The sequence below is a fragment of the Lutra lutra genome, chromosome 4, assembly GCF_902655055.1.
Source record: "Lutra lutra chromosome 4, mLutLut1.2, whole genome shotgun sequence".
Taxonomy (NCBI): domain Eukaryota; kingdom Metazoa; phylum Chordata; class Mammalia; order Carnivora; family Mustelidae; genus Lutra; species Lutra lutra.
The window spans coordinates 141,364,360-141,381,525 of NC_062281.1; the positions used below are offsets into that span (position 1 = coordinate 141,364,360).

The following is a 17,166-nucleotide window of genomic DNA, read 5'->3' on the forward strand; positions in this document are numbered from 1 at the left end:
TTTAAGTGCCCCAAATTCACACAGTTTGTTAGTGGCAAAGTCAGGACTTGATCCCAAAGGCTTCATCTCATAATGTATATTTTACATTACTACACTGCTACTCTTGGACAATTGGTTCATTTATTTGTATTTATTTGTCTGTAGTGCCATTGGAGGGGTAGAAAATAATTGGGCCAGAATGTAAGGGAGGAAAAAAGAGGTTTTTTTGAAGGAGGGGTGCCTGGCTGGCTCAGTAGGTTGAGTGTGTGACTCCTAATCTCAGGGTCTTGAGTTCAAGCCCCATGGTGGGTGGAGCCTACTTAAAATAAAAATTAAGGGACACCTGGGTGCCACAGTTGGTTAAGCAACTGACTTTTGGTTTCTCAGGGTCATGAGATTGAGCCCCATGTTAGGCTCTGCACTCAGCGTGGAGTATGCTTGAGTTTCTCTCTCTGACTCCCTCTGCCCCTCCCTGCTGCACTCTCTCTCTCTCTAAAATAAATAAATAAATCTTTAAAAAAATTAAAAATTAAAAGTCTGAAGGGGAAAAATGGGAGATTAAATAGGCATATAAGTATGAGAAAGGTGAAATGCAATAAAAAATTGTCCAGGGGCTGCCCAGAAGACCAAGGGTCAGGCCCTCCTGGGCTGGGCTGTGCATTCCTGTTATGACTGACTCTAAGCCCAAATGAGATCTCAGAGATCATCTACCTGAGTGATACTATGGAATTTCTCCCAGATCCTCTGCTCAGCGCTGACGCATCTGTTCCTGACCATTCCTAGCTGTGTCCATCAGCAGGCGTTGCCCTCAAGGAATTGCTCTGCCTATGGGTACACCTCTTCCCAGGAATGCCAGATGTGGAGAAGATTACAGAGGCCCACTTCCCAGGACTCAATCTGGTTTAATTCTGAAGAGCCACACAACTCCAGTACCCTCTGGGCTCCAGGCCCAGCTATAACCACATTGACAGGCAGCTTCTCCCTCTGCCCAATCCTGCCAATCTCACTTCCTTACAAGTGAGGTGTAACTTTTTAACTACTTGCCAATTAAACTTCAAGTAAGGTAACTCCATCTAAAACATCACCCGAATTAACACTTCAGGCATAGGCTCAGAATGGGACTAAAACCCCAACCTCCTGCCACATCATCTTATGAGCCTAAACCATTCTCAGCTGTTTCCCCTCTTTTGATGGCTAAAGCTCCTGTTACATACAACTTAACCTAAGCCCTCCTACCAGGGACAGCCTCCCAAGCTGGGGGATGCCCACTACTAGTGTATTCTATAAGGTGATTATGCTTGCACAGGATGGGCTGGTTTTTTACTTTAACAGTTGTTATCTTAGCTGGGGATTTTCCAGAAGCAGACTTTGCGATGAGGACTCAAGTGAAAGTGATTTTATTAACATCCAGACCAACTTCACTGATGTGACATCTTAGAGTCATGCACATCTGTGCAGAAACGTGGGACCCCATATACTTGGTCTAATACTCTGTTGTTGCCAGCTTGAAATTCTTAAGTTAGGAACATTTTTCTGTATCTTGCATGGGGCCCTGCAAATCACATAGTTGGTCCTGAATAGAATAGGTTTCTAAGAAACACTGGTAGGGGATGTAGGACCTAGAGGGGTAAGAAGGGCAAGCAAAAGAATGTAATATCAAGCAAAATCCCGAAGCAGAAGGGAGGGAATTTGGCCCAGTCTCATAGGGAGCTCCGTAGACAGCAGAGAGCCACCCTGGAGTTGTCCCAACTGGAGGCTAAGGGACCAGGACGGCAGTATTTATACATGCATTCTCAATCACTGGTTAAAGGGTGGGGTGGGGCAGAGGAACACTAATTCCAGGCACTTCTGGCTGTCCCTTGTATAGGCAAAACAAATCCGGCAGCTGAGCACGATACTCAATGAGATGCACGTGTCACTTACCACACTCCCACACTCCTAGGGCAAGGCATCCAATCACTGCCTCTACCTACAGTATGCCTTTTGCATCCTGGTGCAATGGTTTCACTGGGAACGATACCCGAGTAGGAGGTGGGGAGGAAAGTAAGAGTAAAGATCATGCCCTAACTGTAGTCCTTGGCTGCAAACTTCCCTGGGCTTCACTTCCCTTCAGTTGGTGAAATTCAACACACAAACATCCTGCACCAATGCCACCAGACTCCATTTCAAGCATGGACTCTACCCACACTGGTTCCAAGTGACCTACTTTGGCCTCACCTTCTCTTTTGTCTTCACCCTGTCAAACAAGAAAACAGATACCTGGGGATAAGTGAGAAGTCTGCTGAGTGGTAGGATTTCTTGTACATTTGCCTTTTTGACTCTTTCTGGACTTTTGGAGGGTGAGCGCCTCGTCTGATCATCTTTGTGTCTCTCCATCACCTTTAGCACGATGCTTAGCATGCAGCAAGTGCTCAGTGAATGGTTCCTTGAATGACTGTATGAATAGTTCGAACTCTGTGTAAACAGAGACTCTTCAGACTACCTGACCATGAATCCATTCAGAAAGGACCAACCAAATCCAATTAATTCGTTATGCAGAACTCTGCCAGGTATGGGGCATTTGGAAGTGCAAATTTCATGGGGGGAGAAGTGGAGAAGCCCCTGATGGGCGCATGCACTTCAAATTGAACAATCCGCAGTTCTATCTCCATTTTCTGGGAAACAAAATCTCCCCATGGCCCCAGGGCCCTTTAAATTTTACTGTGACTGTTTTCTTAAGAAATTCCTGGAGCAGAGCCTAACTTTTGTGTAGGGGGTTGGCAGTGCTCACACTCGCGGCCCAGGGGACGGTTGGCATAGGGGTTAGCGAGGCGTTCGCACGCGAAGGAAGCTTTGGAGGAGTCAGAGCTGCCGGGTGGAGGGTCCTGTGAAGTGGGGGGCCCCAGCGTTCTTGAACTCCAGGGCGTCCATGAGTTTGGGGAAGGGAAAATGGGGACGGCCAAGGCGGTCAGACGTTTGTGGAGCTCTACAGCTCCCGACCTCTCCCCTTTGGCGGGCGGGACACGACACGGATTCGGCGGCCTAAGCCCAGAACAGCCCGGGTGCCTGGGCGGGTGGGAGGGCCAGGGCCGGAGGAAGGAGTACCGGCCGCTGCCGCCCCGCCCGTCGGGCTGTCCGCCCCGCCTACCCCGAGCGAGGCGGAGCCGGCGCCCGGAGGAGCGGGAGGCGGAGGAGAGGTCGGAGCTGTCTTCAGGAGCCCTTAGAGACCGAGTCCCCGGCGGCGGCGGCGGGGGGAGCGCACCGGCAGGCGAGTGGGCACGAGCGGCGGGCGCAGGTGGCGAGTCTGCTCCCTGCAGGCACAGGGGCGCAGCGCGGGGCGTCGGCCGGCCAGTTCGGGGGCCGCCTCCGAGTTCCCGGTGTTAGGAAGCGAGATGGAGGGAGGAAGGAAGGAAGGAGGGAGGGAAGAGTGTCCCGGAGGGCGGGGACTGGTCGGGGCACTGGGCGCCGGAGAAGGGGATGGGGGAGGGAGGGCGAGGGACGCCGAGACCTGGAGGCGGACAGCGCGCTCGCCCTCGACGGACGGCGGCCGGGGAAAGCGAGGGCCCTGTGGGGCTAGGGCTGGGGGCGCGGGCGCTGGGATGGGGGCGGGAGCGGCAGGAAAGGTCTAGCAGCTCGCCCGCGGCCGTACGCCCCGCGCCCGTTTGGGGTTGGGAGGCTCCGGTGTGCCCAGCCCTTCCTTGCGGTGGTGCCAGGCTCTGGAGGCGGGCAGGCATCTGGGGGCGACCGGGGCGCCACGCCCCTCTTCCCTACTTTCTTCCGCTCTTTCTTGGGACTAGCGGGCGGGCGAGCAGCCCTGGAACCCGCTCGCTGCTGGGTCTGGCGGGGAAGTAGCGGGTCAAAGAGGAGAGCCCAGGTCACACGTCCCGCGAGGGACCCCCCAGCAGTGAATGGGCTCCAGACTGTATTTGCAGGTGGTATGGGGAGGTCGAGACTCAGACGAGAGTCTTACTTGAATTTTTTTTTTTTTAAAGCATTGTCGGGACCCTTATTACATGGATCAGGGTGACTTCCCCCCACTTTCCCCCCCCTTAATTTTAGCCAAGGCAGATCAATTAAAACTAATTTGAAAACACTTTAAAACACTGCCACTAAAGGCGTCTGACACTTGTCCCTCGCCTTATGTTTGTGTCTTGTAAAATTAAGCCATTCATAACTTGCACAGAAGAACTCGTTAAATCACCGCCGTGGAGTTAAACTTTGGACAGCCGGGAATCCAAGAGAAGAAACTGATGAGGCCTTTTATCTCGTAGTCACCCTTGACCGGACGTGGTTGTATACAAACAAGGTTATAGAGAAGGAAATGGGCAAAAACCGGAGAGAAGGGAGGTCCCCTGCGCCCACGTGTCGGGGCACGTTTAATGGCTGCTCTGAGTGGAAACAAACCGGGAATTTATTAGACCTTGTGGAGTTGGACAAACTTCACATGATTAGCTTCCTTCCCATCAGTTACTTCCTTTCCTCCCCTGCTGTCTTTGCGGACACTGTTTATATTTCCTGGGGCTGTTGTAGCTTCGTCTGAATGGACTGTCTATAATGAATCTTTTGGGTGTTGTCAGAGTCAGGGTCTGTGTCTGTGTGTTCGCTGCTTTAAAAGCGGAGTTCGGCTTTGTTTTTAAAGTGGTAGTCACCACACTGCACCATTGCTGGTGCTTCTCAGCTCTCACTGTAAATCATGGCAGGATGGCGGCCCTCACCTAGGAGAACCAGGAAGGCAGGCAACGCAAGAATGATGGGGTTGGGTTTTACTATTGCCAAAACAATCTCATTCAAGTGAACAGCTATTTTTTTTTTTAAGGCTAAATTGTATGTATTAACAAAACCCTTTTTTCAATAAACAAACATGATTCACACACGTAATTTTTAAAAGTAATCAAACATTTTACAGTCTCTTCAGTGGTAAAAGGACTCTGGGATCAAATGTTTAGTCCCTTTGCTTCCCTAACAGTTAACTAGCACCCTAAAGCCCTAGTTTAAGTCCAAAAAATAATGAGCAGTCTAACCACTATGTATTTAGAACTTATAAAAATGTGGTCGTATTTTTACTGTGTTTAACCCAGGTCATTCACTAGGCCTTGATCCCTGACAGCATTTGAATTTGTGTAGAAATACGTAAAAATGCGAAACTGTTTCACAAGAGAGTAAGATAATACCTTAAGTCTTTCTGTATAGCAAGCTCCAGTCTCATTCGAAAGATTAGCTCTCTAACAGTGAGATTGGTGGTGTTGGGCTGCTTCTTGTCCTCCCTTGTTGAAGGACATGGGTGGTTGTCAAGTTGTGATACCAGAGAGCTTCATAGCCAAAACACTTGAGGAAGTGGTTCCCTAATGCCAGATTAATTTTTTTTTCTGTTGTAAGCCTCTCTGAATCAAGAAATTAAAAACTTCAAATGTAGAATCACATTGTTCATTGTGGGATAAATAGTCAGATTTGTATAGGGTGTTTTTTGTTTTAAGTTTTGTATGTCAGTTTAAGCTTAATTTAGGGAGGTAAGTTGTGGAAGTCAGATTTTTCTGAGGCCTGATTTGGAAGAGAAGCCGTTTTAACAGTGGTTTGAAGTATGAGTTTGGATGTGGATAGAACTGGATGGGAGTATTAGTTATTTAATCTTTTCAGCCTGATTGGTAAAATGTGGATGATAGTGGTCTCCTGTCTCAAGGATTATTATGAGAATATGTGAAACAATCTTTGTAAAGCACTTTGACGGCACTTAACACACAATTAATGTTCAACATGATTAGATATTTTACTTCTCTAGCTTAAGTTATCAGCAGGCTATTGGATAAATTACAAGATAGCAGTTTAAGCCTTCTGGAAACGCTAGATAGAGCTATTTTAAATTCCAAAGAAGACACCTGATCCTATAGGTAGAGCTATCTACCTATCTATCTAAACATGTGTGCCATGTTTCTACCACAGTGGTATGAATAATTATGATTGATGGATCAATTGCTTTAATATGCTTTTAGTGCTGAAATTATAGTTATAATATTTTTAGAGCCAGGCAGTCAGAAACATTTCATTGATCATATTTTAAATTTAAAGAGAGTTTATATTTTTAAAAGTTGTGTTTATTAGCCTGGGTAGGAAATTAAATCAGGAACAGACATACTTATCTTTAACTAAGTATGATTTTTAATTAAAGTATGAAAAAATGTGACCCAAGGGTTTCCATTTATTTTTCATGTACTGATGTTCAATGCCAACAGATAAGCCATCAGAAACATTTAGGACTGATTGGGAGCATTTTGTAAACATTTTATTAAAGTGTTGTGACTAGTTGTAAACTTTTGTGAGAATGAGTGTTTAGCTGATTCAAGGACTCTCCTCATGACATTACTGAATCAAGCAAAATTTAAAAAATGCTTCTCTCTTTAAGCCTAATTCTTTTAAGCACCTGTTGTTTCTTCCTTAATGCATATCAGGTACCTGTGATTGGACTGATTGGAATGGTAGTTCCTTTAATGCATGACTTCCTGTTTTACTGATTGCCCCAGAGAGATACAGAAATAGCACTTTATTTAAAAAATGTAAAGGGTGGGCACCTGGGTGGCTCAGTTGGTTGGGCGGCTGCCTTCGGCTCAGGTCATGATCCTGGAGTCCTGGGATAGAGTCCCGCATCGGGCCCTCTGCTCATCAGGGAGCTGGCTTCTCCCTCTGCCCCTCGCCCCTTTCATGCTCTCTCTCTCTCAAATAAATAAAATCTTTAAAAAAAAAATTGTAAAGGGTACAGTGTTTTTTAAAAAATATAATTGTTTTTTAAATAATTGTAAAGGGTACAGTGTTATTATGAATTATTTCTTGCCTATGACATTATATGCTGAAGCAGTGAAGGACTTGATTAAATAAATTACCGAATCTTTTCACTCCTAGAATATCACAGCATAGTGCTGGATTCCTGTCTTATGCTTCTAGGTGTGTGAAAGTGTGGGCAAGTTGCTTCATATCTTTCTGCTTCCACAAGGTATTGTGAGGGATAAATGAGTTAATCTACCTAAAGCATTTAGAACAGTGACTGGCACATGGTCTCTGTTCAGCAAATATTAATGTTAAATTATTCTTTCCTGAGATTTTTCTCTTTCTAAATGTTATATAATGAGCATGCATTACTTTTGTAACAAGGAAGTTACTTTTGTAACAACTATAGGAAATTTTAATGTTTCCCCTAAATCTCAAAAAGTTCAGTAATTTAAAAAGTCCTGCCAGACAATGCTTACAAAGTAAGAGAACATAACTAGACAATTATCATTGCATTTCTTAAATGTGAAATGGATTGCTACATTAATTTGTTCAACAAATTAATTCTAGATCTCAATCCCATTTTTCCTTTTTATTAGAAACTTAAAAAATAAAACACTAATCCATGAAGTTCTGTGTTATGGTAGGTTACATAGGGGAGGGCAGTGTGCACAGTTACAGTGCATTATTAACAATTATAGCTAGGTCAAAAAAATTTATGCAGATGAAGGAAATTTTAGGAGAAAATACAGACCACTGGATGGTGGGATTCTGGGGCTTTCCCTTTTTTGTATCCAGTTTCCCCAGTGAATGAAAAAAAAAAATATATATATATATATAGTCTCCTTGTGTAACAGTTACTCAGTAAAAACTCTGGCTTACTAGCTACAAATAGCAGGATTTTGTTTTTGAAAAAAATACTGGATGGCATAGCAGTTGAAGGTCCTTAAATGTCAAAACCTTAGTAGTGAGAAATGTTTAGCAGTAAAAGAGAGGCCCTTTCAGAAGTTTGTAGGTTTATCTTTTTTTTTTTTTTTTCTTAAAGATTGATTTACTGGAGAGAGAGAAGAGAATGGGGGGTGGGAGGGACAGAGGGAAAGAAAATCCTGAAGCTACTCCCTGCTGAGTGCAGAGCCCAACGCAGGGCCGGTCCTGGATCCCAGAACCTGAGCTGGAAATCCAGAGTGGGCAGGCCACTTAACCGACTGAGCCACCCAGAGGCCTCTGGAGGTTCATCTTAAGAAATGTCTGGAATTAAGCTTTGCATACGGACCACATCTACCAAGCTTGACTTTACGGAAATGGTCACTTCTCAGGTCTAGATCCTGCATTGACAAGCTGCGCGCACACACCCCCTTCAGCTGTCAGGTCCTCCTCCACAGTCCCGAGGAAGACATCAGTGCACTCAGTTTAACAGGAAAGTTTGACAGATTAAAAAAAAAGTACTTCTAGTGCAAGTATGTGCTTCCATGTATTGAGCTGTTCCCTGTCCTGGGCCCCAATATAAGCCCTTCACATTTATGATCTCACTCAGTCCTCACAACAGTCCAGATGAGGAAGTTGGAGGTGGGAGGCCCTCAGGGGCAAGACCAGAACTGGACCCAGCGTGATTCCGACTCCACGTCCTGTGGACTGTGCAGGCTCTGCTGAAGCTGGCCTGGAGGTGTATCCCACGAAAGGGGCTGAGGGGAAGGGAGTGGCGGTTCCATTTAGAAACTGTAGATCAAATTAAGAGAAAGATGGGTAGAGGACTCTTGAGGGGTGTGCTGACCCTGACCTGAGGAGAATTGTCACTGCCTCTCCATCAGGCTTAGCCCTCTTCAATCAGAGAAGTCAAAGCTTCCAGGATTGCCTCAGAGACCCAGCAGGCATGAAGTGATCTGTGAAGTCGGCCTCTCCCAGAGAGGCCTTGAGAATACAGAGGAGGGAACTGGCCTGCTGTGTGCTGTTCTAGAACTGCCTAATACCAACCGGTCCTGCCCTCCCCACTGTGCCTCTCTTAGGAACAGCAGTGAGCAAGTGACTTGGATCTAGGGTAGAGTGGAGTGATTTGACTGAAGGTTACTTGTAGCTGGATTTTTCCATTTATTGCCTAGTCTTAAAAATCATTTCTAGTGTCACTTAAATGTTGGGTTTATCATGTCAGACTTTATGGGGTACCGTAAAAGTGCTTAGTGTGAGCGTCTGGTTGCTATCCTCTGACAAGGAGAGTTTCTGTCTTCTTTTAATGGGTCTGCATTTCAGAAGCTTACTGTATAATAAAAACCAGTGTGTTGCAGATGGGTTAAGACTTTTAAGAATTTCAATTCTGCTGGAGAATTAGTAGCTAAAAGAAGAATTTCTTTTAGGTCTGCTTGTGAACCAGTTGCTAAGAATCTTTTGTAGTTTTTCACATTCGTTGATTATTAGCAGAGACTTGGCTTTCTTACAGAATAGGTGATCATTCTCCTTGCAGTCCATGTCATGTAACTGACACAGGACCCCCTTTGGTTGACCAACGAGAGTCATGTAGGTTCTGGTTTAACTTGGGTGTCATCCTTATAAATGTTCACTGGTGTGGGCTATGAATCAACCATTACCTCTGTACTTGCATCTCTGTACAGGGAGTTCATCCTGAATGGCTGTGTGCAAACCGCACAAACCCCTTGGGGGTGGAATCTTAACTTTACCGATAGAGAATAATCAGGCTTTTATTGAGCTGCAGATACTATGGGCCAAAATGTCCCAGAGCACTGAACCTTAAACCCTAGCTCTCACCAGGACCCTTTGACTAAGACCCCAAGCTTGTGCTGACCTCAATTTTTGTCTGCTTTTCACAGAAAAAAATTATTACAGAGGAGCAACACAATTTATCTATCAACTTGGACTAAATAAATCTAAGGACGGAAAGAGGAATCGAAATCCAAAAGCTGCTTGGATTTTATTGAGGTTCAGTGAGGACTTTGTTGCTGTAAAACCATCACACTGGGTTTATTCAACCTGAATCTCAGGCAAATTGGAAAGTGTTGAAGCCAGCCGACTTGATCCCTGTCCTGTACCCAGACTACTGAAACCTTTTGAATTATTAGAGCGTGGCCTGCACGTGAGACCACGGGGTTTCGGGTGTATCATGTCATGATTGGCTGTTCAGACAAGTTGTCAGGGGAGAGTCGGATGCCTGGCCAAGTAGCAGAAGGATTGAATTGTGAGTTCTTGACAGGGCTGCCTTGAACTCTTGTACATGTTGTTCACTGCACAAGAGTGCCTGGCCAAAGAAACAAGTAGGGGCTCAGATCTGCTCCAAAACCCCATGCCCTAGGCTAGAACTGACTCTTCCAGGAGGGAGGACTTCTTTCTGATGCCATTGAGTCCGCAAGGCTAGGTGCACTTGGAGGGGTTGCTTTCTTCTAACTCACACAAGGGCACAACGTGGCTGGCATAGTTCTGCTTCTCACAGGCCTCTTCAGCCACAATAAACTCGAGCTGCCATGAGCCGGCAGAGTCTGGCACATAGTAGGCGTTTAATAAGTGCCAGGGGAATGAAGCAATAAAATCACTCTCTGTAGTGTGTTTCCGTGAAGTGCGTGGGCCAGTGTTCTTTGTTTTTTAATCGAATCAGTAAAATTCATTGTATGTACTAGGAAATGCACGTTCAGGGGCACACATGCCCTGGGATGGGTTTCTTCCTCTTCCATTTGTCATTTCCTAAAAGGCAGGTAAAGACCAGTGCTTTGGGGCTGTTGACATTGTTTACTGTTAGTCGAACACCGGCAACATGCTCGGTGTTGCCTGATACATGCTGGGGTCCCTGCACCCCTTTTATGGTCTGATGAATACATTGGTGACTCCTGGGAATGTGCAAAGGGATTTGTGTGGTTTATTGACCAGCCTGGGCCCTTCCCGTGGGACGGGGCTGAGCAGTGGCTACAGGAGCCTTTGGAACTGCCCTGTGAGCAACTGCTTCTCATACGGAATGATTTTTCTAGCTATGGTAAGAGGAGGAGAGCCTTATTGCTAAAGCTACCAAAAACTAAGAAAGGGAGTTTGTCTGTGCCCCCTCAGTGCCAGCTGGCGCTTCTTGCATACTTTCTCTTTTGAGTTGATCCTTTAGAAAGCCTACTCTCAGAATTAACTTCCTCTTCCTGGCGGCTCTCTGCAGAGGCAATCACACAGCAGGTAGGACTAGTCACGTTGGATTGATCAAACTGCTAAGACAGGGGTTCTGAGGATAGGGGCGCTGGTTTGTACTTAGGACTTTGGCCCTCCGCACCTTCATGCAGGGATGGCAGAACATACGGGGCAAGGAAAGCTCACAGGTACAGAAACCTAAATGCCTGTTGCATTTTATCTTGGTTAAGTGCAGCTTTCTTCAGGCAAACTCAGATTCCCAAAGCAGAAATAGCAGGATTCCCTACTGAATTTCTTGAAATAGCAGATTCACCTATTGCATTTATACTTATGGTTTGATTTTACAAAATGCCAGGAAGCTCAACTTTTCAGGACTATCTCTCTGTTGAATTAAGTGGAATATCCTGGTACATGCTTTGCCCTCTTTTTTTTTTTTTTTTTTTTAACATAAATATCTGATGAGCAGCATGCTTCAGCCATTCCTGTCCAAATTGAGAAAGCAAATAAATGCCCCTGGCATGTTACCTGGGAGGTAATCTTAGCGTTTCTGTCTTTGCCTCCCATTTGCCTGCAGGTCTCTGACTTTCTTCTGGCTGCAGTAAAAGTCAGGGGCCTCAGGGACGCCCTGCACCCTGCCCAGCAGGTGATGTAGAACCGGGCAGAGATCGAGCTCTCCAGCCTCGCTGGGCTCACCTGAGCTCTGGACTGAGGTTTTGCGCATTCACGGATGTCTCTGTGAGAACTCACCTGCCTCTGTGCAGATCTCCCAGACCCCTTCTGAGCCGAACCCCTCCTTAGACAGGTGACTTCCAGGCTGGTCCTGTCCTCTTCTTCATACTCCCGTGAAAAATGGCTGTACAACCTCTTCAGTTTTGTTTTGTTCAGTGAGCTTTACACCCAGTGTGGAGCTTGAGCCCATGATTATGAGATCAGGAGTCACATGCTCTACTGACCGAGCCAGCCAGGCGCCCCTCTTCATTTTTTTAATAGGTCGTGTATTTATATTATGTAGTCCCCCAAGCCCTCATCATATGTAAAGGTAAACCCAGAGAAACCTTGCTCCACCCCTTCCCCATCTAAGTCTTTCCCACACTCTACAGGGTGCAACTGGTAAATGTAGCAAATATTATATGTATGTGTGTGTGTGTGTGTGTGTGCACGCGTGCGCGCCCGCGTGTGGGTGTGTGTAGTAGTAGTAGTAGGTCCTGGAGATCTCCATCAGCACATGGAGATCTCTGTCTCTCTCCAGCTGTACATTATTTTGTCACTCCGTGGGCGCACCATAGTTTATTCAACCAATCCCCTTTGCCAGACTTCCGGATTGTTGCCAGTCTTTTGCTGTTACAAACAAGGCTGCAACTAACAAAGGTGTAATAGGTCCTTTTGCCTTTGTGCAGCTGTACCTACAGGACCGATTCCCAGAAGTGAGACTGCCGAATCAAAGAAGGGTTGACTCATTTTGCCTTCTTACTGGCAAATGCACTGGATGGCCTTATCCCCCACAGCCCCACCAGCAAGAAGTGTGTCAGCTCTTTCTATTTTTGCTAATCTGGTTGGGGAGAAACAGTCATGTGGAGTTGTTTAAGTTCTTCAAACAATGAGTGAAGTGGAGGTTTGGGGCCATTCGTGCCTTTCTCCCTGTATGCTCTCTGAGCCTGTCCATCCTTCTGTGGGCATTTATTGACCTTTCCTCCGGAAACAAGCCTTTTGCCTACATTGCTGTCAGAATCTCTTAAATACAGACGTAAGAATGCGGTGGCTCTTTTGGGCCTCAGGGTAGAGGGGGCTGCCAAATTGTTAGTGCAAAATTGAGAGAAGTGGAAAGTAGGGTTTTATGCCAGTTGCTAATGTCTGATTTATAAATAGTTTTGGGCTAATGGTATTATTAAACTGGGGCTTCTCCAAAACCATAATGAGGATGATCTTCTAGTCTAGAATTTCTCCCTCTCAAACAAAAACAAGAGAAGAGATTGAGAACATATAAATTCCAGTGGCATTTCCTGCGAGATCTTTTAGGAAATCTAGAGGTTTCTGTTGATGTGTATCTCCTGAAAGGCTCTACGTGCTGCATTTTTTGTTTGTTTGTTTACCCACTGAATTGGGCTCCTGTTCTCCGTTTGACTTCAGCATCAGGGAGCTGTTCTATTCTGTGGCCAGAGTGAAAGAGAGGAAAGAAAAAGTGCAATGTGAGTAGACCAGTCGGGGTTCAGGATTCAACAAGAGGTGTGAGACTGAAGTTGCCCAGAATCGTCTTTCTTCTTGACAGGCTCTTTCTGTCAGCTCTGGGAAGGATAGGTTCACATAAAAATAATTTTCATCTTTTTAAAAATGAAATCCGTCAAAAGAGAGAGAAATTGTGGTTTAGCAAAAAAGATGACTGGTTTTTTTGGTTTGCTTTTAGAAATACATATGAGGCAGTCCTGTATAAAGTTAGCCTACAGATCTATCAAAAAAAAAAAAAAAAAAAAAAGAAGAAGAAGAAAAAAAGAAAAGAAAAGCTAAACCAACCCCACATCAGCGACAAACTGTTCTTCCTGGAGCTCGCACATGTAGTAGAGCCCCATCAAAGCTCAGAAAGGAGGACCTGATGCTCCAGGGCCCAGTGAACCCTTTCCACTGTCTGAATGTGTCGATGATCCTAATTTATGAAGGAGGCTTTTCAGTTCTCTGGATGCTTTTTAGTTTTCCTTCTACTACTTCTTTCTGTTGCTATAGTGTTGGCCTCCCCCACTGCAGTATCAGCTCATAGACAGGCTCTTGGTCTGCTCTTCTGTCCCCAGTACCTAGAAGGTTGCCTAGTACCTTGAGGTGCTCCATCCACGGTAGGTGAATAAATGCTGGAGGGTAGGTAACTTCTGGACCTGGCTGGGTCTTGGCAGTCACCTGCATGCGATAGGGATGCCTGTCAGATGTGGGCCTGGCATGGGGGGCATGTCATGTTAGCTATTCCTGGCCTGGTCTTTCAGCAGGATTTTCACCATCAGGTGCTCTCTGATAGTATGCGTGATGGTTTAGGGCTCAGGCTCGTGGTTTGAATCACCTGGACAAGTCACCTGACTTCTTAGAGTCTCTGTTTGCCTATTTGCAACATAGAGATAATAACAACAAATTCAAGAGGCCATCAGTTATGGGACATGCCATTATTCTGTGTGCCAATAAGAAAAATATTGCTGTTGATTCAACTCTAACCCACGGCAACCCTCATCAACCTTAAGACTTTATTAGTTTTCTATGGCTGTCAATAATAGAGTACTACAAATTTAACAGCTTAAAACAGCACATGCGTATTACCTCACAGTTCTGTAGATCAAAAGTTGCATGGGTTTGGTTGGTTGCTCTGGGCTTTACAAGTCCTACATCTTAGTGGGGGCTCTGGGAAGGATCCATTCGTAAGATCATTGAGGTTGTTGGTAGACTCCAGTTCCTGGCAGTTGTCAGGCTGAGGTCCCAGCCTTGTTCCTGGTTGTCTGCTGGGGGCCACCCTCAGCTCTTAGAGACCTCTCTCTGGTCCTTGTACTTGGACCCTACATCTCAGAACCAACAACAAGTCCTTCTCATGCCTGAAATCTCTTTAAGGTCTCCTTCTGCTGTCTTTGCTTCCAGCGAGAGAAAGTTCTGTTTTTAAGGGATCATTTGATTCATTTGGGTATACTTGGATAATCCAGACTGTACCCCCCCATATTAAGGTTTGTAACCTTAATTATAGCTGTGCAGTCTCTTTTGCCATGTAATATAATATAGTCACAGGTTCCAGGGATTAGGACATAGGCAGCTCTGGGAGACCATTTTCCCTACTCAAAGAGTCATCCCAGTATCCGGGATGTGAATAGAATATGCTTCTTAGAATTAATGAAATATTATCTTTAGCTTAGGACTAAAGGAGCTACTGATGTATATAAACACTCAGTGTGTTAATAGTAAGTGCTTAGGTATTAAGGATTGTTATTATAATTAATATCAGGATCATACTGCTCACATTAAACCTATTATCTTTAATTTTGGTGGAAGTCATTCACAGTTAAGTGCATTTGGCGCTGATTGGGAGGAAATAGTGTTCCAGCAGTTAATTTGATGACCCTGGGGCTGTGCTAGCTAGGAGCTTTGCATACACCTATTCTCACCTTGAAGTAGCCTTCTGAGGTAGGTGATACCAGCTACCTTTACAGGTGAGGAAGCAAGTTCAGAGAGGTTGAATTTTGCTTAAGAGCTAGTAGTAGTGGCATCTTGCTTGGGCTGAAGTCAGTGCTCTCCATGGTACCATGTTACCTGTCCCGAAGTCCCTGGTGGTACTGTGTGGAAAGTGCAGCGGGGAGTGGTGTCCACCAGGTTTAGGGGCTGGAGGGATAGACATTGCCCTGTGACATGTCTGTCTTGTACTCAGATGTTTCTTGGTTATTAATGTTTTAGATCATTGAGGTCCTGTCTCTTCATCCTTTTTACGGTTTTTAATAAGGACAAAAATGATCCTTTCTCATTCAACTGGTGTCTGTCATTTAGCTACTCTGGGGATACAGCGGTAAACAATACTGTGATTTCTAATGAGAAGTATATACATGGTTCATCCCTTTCCTAAAACTCTTGGAATTTTTTAAGCGAGGGGAGTGCTAAACATTCTTTTGTTATGTTAACAAGGTGGCTTTTGAGCCCCACCGGAGGGTGGGGGCTGGTTACCAGGGGAACTAACCTCTTGGTTAGAAAATTGGAACTTTTAGTCCCACTGCTCTGACCTCCCAGGAGGGGAGAAGGGCTGGAGTTTGAATGGGTCACCAGTGGTCAGTGATTTAATCCATTGTGTCTATGTAATGAAGCCACCATAAAAACCCAAAAAGAGGAGGTTAGGAAAAGCTTCTGGTTGGCAAATGCCTGGAGATGCAGGGCATGGAGCACACGCCTGGGGAGCTCAGCGCCCTTTCCCCACACCTTTCCCTGTGCATCTCTTCCATCCTGAGAGATAGCCTCGTACAATGGGCCAGGAATGTAGTAAATAAAATGAGTTGAGTTCTGTGAGCAACCTTACAAATGAACCAAACACAAGGGAAATGTCATGGAAACCTTGGATCTGTAGTCTGTGTTTCAGAAATGCAGGTGCTACTTGGGCTTGAGACTTGGGTCTGAAGGGGCCGGCAGTCTTGTAGGACTGAACCCTTAACCTGTGGAATCTAGTGCTGTCTCTCCAGGTACATAGTGTCAGCATTGAGTTGAGTTGTGGGACACCCAGCTGGTGTTGAGAATTGCTTTGTGGTGTGGCTCTCCCTTCTCCCCCTATCAACTGGAATTGGTGACTGGAACCCTTTTACATACTCTGTGTGATTTTCAAAAGGGAGATACGTTTACCATTGGCAAATTTCTGTTTTTTAAACTATTTTAAGTGCAAGCAGGACAAAGGGGAAAAGAGAGAAGGAGTAAAAGAGAAGGTTCAGCAGACCTGGAGTCTAAGTAGTAGCTACCGGAATTCAATGAACTATCCTAAGATCACCATCTCTAGAATTTTCCCCAAGATATACCTGCAGATTGTCTTTATCTTAGGCTCTTAAAATTCACGTAGACATTGTTGAAAACCAGTATTACAATTTTCCCTTCAAAACCTGCTTTTCTTCCTGCCTTCTCTAACCTGGGTCAAGACATCTCTGCCCAGAATGCCAGGCTCCTAACCAAGCCACTTGGAACTCCTCTTTCTTCCTTGCCCACCTGCCACTCGGTTTCCCCACCAATGCGTGCCACATCCGCTTCTGAACCAGCCCACAGGCCTGCTTTTTCCCTGCACTCTCTCACCTGGGTGCTCGCCATGGCTTCCAAACCGACCTTGACCCTTCACACTGCCACCAGGGTGATTTTTCTAAAACTTCCATATGAATACATCACTTCCTATCTTGCAGCCTCCCAAAGGCATCCCAGTCTAGTGGTTGAGGGCTCATATTGTCCAGGTTCAAGGCCTTCCTACGAGTTCTGGAATCATAGAAGATTTATCTATTTGCTGTGTGTCTCCATCTCCCCATCTCTAAAATGGGAGTGATAATCGCACCTACCACACTGATAGGTTGTGGGATTGAAATGAGTTAATATGTGTGGAGCACAAAGCCCTCAGTGAACATTGTTCTCCCCCAGTGTTTGAAAGCAGGACTGGAGCTCACCTTTCCTGCTGCTCCCGCCTGCCCCCCCACCTCCCCACCAGGGCCCTGCAGAGCTGGGACTATAGACAGCGGAGCTCTTTGCTGACAAGCTGTAGCTAGGGAAGCTCACGTGTGAAAAGTACATGTTTGGACATTTGCATAGCAGTTTGACAGTCACTTTACATCTCTTGAATCTAATAAAAAGTTGGACTTGCATTTTATATTTCATTTTTCT

At 45.5% G+C, this 17,166-nt stretch overlaps 1 protein-coding gene across 2 annotated transcripts in view; it reads left to right on the forward strand.

The window, feature by feature from the left end:
• The first annotated feature begins 3,138 nt into the window (after positions 1-3,138).
• The window catches only part of GNG12 (G protein subunit gamma 12), a 128,964-nt gene continuing 114,936 nt past the window's right edge, over positions 3,139-17,166 (forward strand). Inside the window, exon 1 of one of the 2 annotated variants that reach the window (XM_047726787.1) lies at positions 3,139-3,226. The gene's annotated coding sequence lies outside the window, so the exon portion shown is untranslated. Of the gene's footprint in view, positions 3,254-17,166 lie in introns of both variants that reach the window. The other variant, XM_047726786.1, reaches the window with a different exon arrangement.